Source organism: Mirounga angustirostris, unplaced genomic scaffold (assembly GCF_029215605.1).
Source record: "Mirounga angustirostris isolate CCGP_5_RB_7025 unplaced genomic scaffold, mMirAng1.0.hap1 SCAF_4, whole genome shotgun sequence".
Taxonomy (NCBI): domain Eukaryota; kingdom Metazoa; phylum Chordata; class Mammalia; order Carnivora; family Phocidae; genus Mirounga; species Mirounga angustirostris.
Window position 1 is genome coordinate 147,229,460 of NW_026991712.1, and position 6,171 is coordinate 147,235,630.

The window sequence follows — 6,171 nt, forward strand, 5'->3', positions numbered from 1 at the left end:
AAAGTTCTGCTGGAATTTTGATTGAAATAGCATTGAAACTACAGACCAGTTTTGGGGAGAACTGACGTCTTAACATTGCTGAGTGTCCCCACCCATGATTACATTCTCTCTCTCTTTCTCTTTATTAGTTCTCCTTTGCTTTTTCTCAGCAATGTTGTATGGTTTTCAATGTACGGGTTTGTACATCCTTTGTCTGACGTATCCCTAAGTATTTCCTATTTTTTGATGGCAAGTGGCATTTTAAAATTTTAATTTCTGATTTTTCACTGCTAGTATATATAGTTAATTTTTTGTACATCAATCATGTATCAGATACCTTGCTAAACTCTCTTATTAGTTCTATAATTTTTTGTAGGTTCTATCAGATTTTCCATATAGATAATCATATCATCTGTGAATAAAGACAGTTTTCTTTCTTTCCAATCTGGATGGCTTTTATTTTTTCTCTGATTTCAATGGCCATTTACAATGTTGAATAGACGTGGTGAGAAGAGACATGCTTGCCTTGCTCCTGATAGTGAGGAGAAAGCATTCAGTCTCGGGGATCACTGTCCTTCACTGCCTGATGTCCAGTGTCTTAAAATTGCTGCTTCACGTATTCTGCCTGTTTTTTTGTTTGTTCCAGGCGGGAAGGCAAAGCTGGTCCCATTATTACATCTTGGCTGCATTCTGAATCCATTGAACAAGGCAGAGGGAGCACATTCCCAGAGTTTTCCAGCCCCACCCACTTGCAGATTCGCTCTACCTCATTCATCAAGAAGCTGTCGCTATTTCATTTTATAGGCTGGGGGACTGAGGCAATGACTCAAGCGTGCTAGCCTCCACAGGGAGGAGTAGTGCGAATGGATGAGATTAAGGCCTGAAAAATGTCCCACTTAGTCTGCTCAGTGATGTGGGGAAATACTGGACCTGGGAGTCAGTCCAAGAGGACACCCTGACTTGCCCAGCAAGCCCCCCACACGGCTGAGCCTAGCTCCCCATCTGTGCAGCACACGGAGATTTACCGAGCACTTCGCTTAGAGGATCCTTGTTCTCAAGCCATTATCTTCATCCAGTTTCCCACAGGGGTGTCCTGGGATCTGCCACTTCAGATTCTTGGGGCAGGGGGAGTGTTGCTTGATTAAAATGCAGGTTCCGGGGTGCCTGGGTGGCTCAGCATCCATCAGACTCTTGATTTGGGCTCGGGTCGTGATCTCAGTTCCTGGGATCGAGCCCCGCGTCGGGCTCCGTGCTCAGTGCAGAGTCTGCTTCTCTCTCCCCCTCGGCCTCTCCCCCTTGCTCGTGCATGCTCTCTCTCTAAAATAAATAAATAAATAAATAAATCTTTAAGAAGTAATTAATTAATTAAAATACAGGTTCCCGGGGCCAACCAGCTATTCCAAATCAGAATGGAGTGGTAGGGCTTATCTGCACTTTTTCTTTCTCTCTCTCTCTCTCTTTTTTTTTTTTTTTGGAACGGAGTCCTCAGGTGACCTTTGGAAACTTCTAGGAATCACTGATCCAAAGCCTAAGCCAGTGATTTTCTTCCCAAGAGCTACAACACTCACTAGATGTGCTATCTTGTTAAGTTATATCATTCCTTTCTGCTCCTAAACTCATGAGCATTATGTGGCATGAATTTTCTTTAATCAAATGAATCCCAAAATAGTCTTTCTTGACCATTTCACCAAAACCTTTGAGATGACCAGGGAAATTTGACAAGCATTAGAGATTGCCAAGCCTAAAGGGGACTTTCAAGGTCATCTATCCAATCCCCAACCTGCTTGTCTGTGGATTATCTCTGTACCAGCCTTGCCAAATGATTACCCAGCTTCTGGTTGCACACTTCTGACGACGAGGAGCTTGCTACCTCTCGTAGTAGCTGTGAGCTTAGGAATTTTTGTCCATTACCGACTCAAATCTCTCTCTCTCTTTCATTAGTTCTGGATCCAGAAAATATATCTGTTCCCTCTGTCCCAGGAAAGCCCTTCGCCTGAAAACAGTTAACCATTGCCCCCTGAGGCCTCTCAAGCTGCACATCTCCCTGGTCATTTGCTGTTCCTCCTGGGATCAAGGGTTTCGGTCTCCTGAACAAGCCTACTTGGGGAGCTGCACAGGGCTGCCTGCACTGGCCTGTCACTTGGCTGCCCCTCGCTCTGTGGGAGCTGACTGTGTTCCTGAAGGGGGAGGACAGAGGCCGCAGAGGGCTCCCCTCCTCTACTGGATTGCTCCTTGTGCCGTAACCGCGTGTCACGTCTCAGTGTGTCTGATATTCAAACAGCCTGCTTCTATGCCAGGTTCACCTCGGCCTACCTTCTCATCTCCAATTCCAACTGCTTGTCTCCGTCTTCCCTGCCCCTTCTGCACCAGGGAAAGACTCCCCTCTTGTGGTTTCCGTCACGGGATACTGTTCTGGCTTCCTCCTCCTTCGACCCTTTCTTCTCAGGTGACTCTTCCTCTGCTTCCCTTTAAATGCCACCACTCCCAAAGTCTCCTCATTAGCCACCTGCCCACCCCATTTTTATCTCAGCGGCTCATATGTTGGTAGCGGAGTATTTTCTCCCCTGGGAGAAGGTGATAATGGCTATGCAACCATGCCATAGGGTGGGGGGAATCCCACACTGATCCAAACACAGAACATTTTGCATACAGTTCCAGATTCTTCGCCTGAAGCCTGTTCTTCCTGCCTGATCTTATTCCCACCCCTGGCTTCTTCCCAGTCTCTCTCCCAGGCCCATAACTCTCTGGCCCCTCAGACTCATGGATCAGTGATCTCCTGGACAGTTTCATCTGGTTGTCCCACCTCAAACTTGACAAGCCCCAAACTGAACTTATCTGGCCCCCAAACTTGTTCCTTCTCCAGGACTCCCCCTCTGGGTGGTTACTGACCTCGGTCTAGAGAACTTGATGTTGTCTTTGACCACTCCCTCTCCGGGAGATCAACACCAAATCCTTCCAGGTCTCCGGCCAAACTCCACAGCTGCAGTGTCTGTGTTGTTTGTCATGGGTCGTCATCACCGAGCAGATGCCTGGTGCGTATAGATGCTCAACAAATGCATACCTTGGGAGTGAATGAAGACATTTCACGGCCGGCCCCTCTGCTGCATCTCTGTGCCTTCCCTCAGGCCTCCCTTGGCTCCTCGCTGGAGTCCTCATCCTGGGTAGCTTCCACGGAGAAGCCTGAGGTGCCTTTCTAAGCCATGGGTTTCTGTCATCCCTGCTTTCCTCCCCTGCGTGGCTCCCTGTGATTTTTCAGGACAAAGGCCTTCCCCTAGAGTGGTCCTGGCTGACGGCTCCACCTTCATCTCTCAGCTCTCTCCAGCTCCCACTGACTCCAGCCCCAGAGCTCCAGAAAGCCTCATCTGGGCAAATGTTGCCACTCTTTCCCACACTCCACAGAGCTGGAAATGCCCAGCCCCTCTCTTTCATTTGCTAACTCACATTTGTCCTTCAAAAGTCACTCAGGTCTCATCATCTTTTAGGAAACATCTCAGGCCTCACAGTTCTTGGTTACCCATTTTAGTATCCCTTCACGTTGGTCCCAGAGCTCCCAGAGCATCCCCAAATCACGGTACTGATCTCACAAAGCTGTACTTGGGAAGTCACTGGTCTGTCTCCTACTTGAGGGCAGGGACCCTGCTTCATCTGTTCTGCCTAACAGAGCTCACAGTAGGTGCCCAGTAATTGTTGCCATATGAGTGAAAGATGGATGTATTAGTAAGTGGTCTACAGAGAGGAAAAAAACAAACAGCAGGTGTGTGTGTGTGTGTGTGTGCACGTGGGTACACACGTACAGAGAGAGAAGGGGCAGAGAGGTTTATTCTAGGTATCTCAGTCTTTTCTCTTAGGCCTACAACTGATTCGATGAAGCTCATCCACATTATGGAGAGTAATCTCTTTTATTTAAAACCCACTGGTTTAACTATTACTCACATTTATAAAATACTTTCACAACAACACCTAGACTGGCTTTTGAGAGCATCATAGCCTAGCCAGCGTTGAGACATAAAATTAACCACCATAATGAATAAACTTCTTCCCTCTGAGCGTCACTTCCCCATCTGTAAAATAAAGAGCTGTAATAATGTCCTAGGACTCTAGAAATCATGATAATTAGATAACATCTGGATTAGGCTTTATAGTTTAAAGCACTTTCACTCACATTATATCATTTAATCCCTAGAATAATCCTAGTAAGCAAATTAGTTACTGTATTCTTTTTACAGATGAGGAAATCAAGGCCCAGAGAGAGGAAGAGATTTGACTAGAGCCGGGTTTTCTGACTCCTAGTCTAGAGCTGATTCTTCACTGCCCCAAGAACCATCTTTGACAATTGAAAGAGAGGAGGTTGCCAGGAATGAGAGGCTGAAGCAGGAGCAGAGGACAAAATTTCGCTATGGAAACTCAGAGTAAGACCATGATGGCTGGATGCCAAAATCAGCATGGTGAGGACAGTCTAGGAATTCCAGAATGTAATTATTCTTCTCCAACTGAGAGAGTATGGGGATAGCCAGAGCTCAACACCTGGTGTATTACATACTACTAACTTGGGATTTAAGATAAATTTCAAAAAGTAAAGATGATGAAAGATGCTTGTTAAAGGTGGCCAGAAAAGCTGGTCACGGCTCTTTATTTGCCAGAAGGCATGTAGCATTTAATGTTGCCAGAAACCTATTCCAAAGCTAAGCCTTTGTGTTATTCCCAGACCAAAGGTACAGAAAGACCTTCAGGGGAAGGACTAGAAAGAAAGCAAGGCCTTTTGGTAACACGTTCTATTTATTTTGACTTGGTATTACCTTTGTTTACTTACAGGATTCCAGAAGGTCAAAGCTAAGTTGAACACTTAAAAAGGCAGTGAGGAGAATCTCAAGACCAGGAAAAAAACCTGCAAGCTAATTCTGCAAGACTGATGTCCCAAGCACTTACAGGGCTGTGAAAGCTAATCACTTGCCCTTTCTTTAACACTTCTCATGCTTTCTCATTCTCCTGTATTTTCCCTCTGCCTGAGGCTTCAGGGGAGACTCAGTCTCCCTGCCTGTTTCAGTGTCCAGAGGCCACCTGTATTCCTTTGCTCATGGTCCCTTCCCTGTATCCCTCCAACCTCTTGCTTCCATGAACCTCCTGCCTCCCTTTTAGAAGGACCCTTGTGATTACATGGGGCCCACTCAGATGCTCCAAAATCATCTCCCTATCTCAGGATTCTTAATTTAATCACACCTGCAAAGTCCCTGTTACATATTCGCAGGTTCTAGGGGTTATGATCTGGACATCCTTGGGGGCATCATTCAGCCTACCACAGTGGATAATGGGTACATGGGAGTTTGTTCTATTCTCTCTTTTAAACATGCTTGAATCAAAAATGATGAAAGAAAACACTTCTTTGACCCCAAGGCCCCAGTTACCATCAAAAAGTGGAACTTATACTCCTTTACGGAGTACAACTTCTTGAATTTGTGTGGTTCTTATCTCTACTTCCTCACCTCCTATTCTCTTTAATCTATTCCATTTGGCTTTTTAACACTGACCTCTCCCCCCAACCCAATCGAGGGCACAAACAACCTTCAGCTTGCCGAATTATCTGTTCTCATCCAACCTCACCTCTCAGAGCATTGTCATAGTGCACTACCCCCTTCTTGTCTAAACATTCCCACTCTAGGCTTCCATTATACACTCTCCTGGGTTTATCCCGACCTCAACACCCATTCGTCTTCTGCTTGATCTTAAGTGTGGGAAGAATCAGAACTTCTCATATGATCTGGGGCAATAGGCTTTTCCAGACATAGCTTGCCTAGCAAACAAAACATGTATCAAACCCAAGATCCGCCTTTTATTAAAATCCTGGTTGAACTGCAGAGCATTTCCAAATGTCACACCTGTCACACTGAGGTATGTCATGCCAATGTATTAATTCCTCGAGGCATTCACTCCCTTCCTTTTACTTGCCAGTTAAGTCCTGCTTTAAGCTCACCAGAAGGATGGAATATGGTCTACAGCAGCACTGTCCAGAAATATAATGCAAATCATAAATGTAAGACATGTAAACTTTGTAGTATAGTAGACACAAAAACAGGTGAAATGAATATTTTAACCCCCAAATTACCATTTTAACATGCAATCAATACTTAAAATGGGAGATTTTTTTCATTCATACTTTTTTGTGCTTTGATATGATATCCAGTGTGTATTTTACAG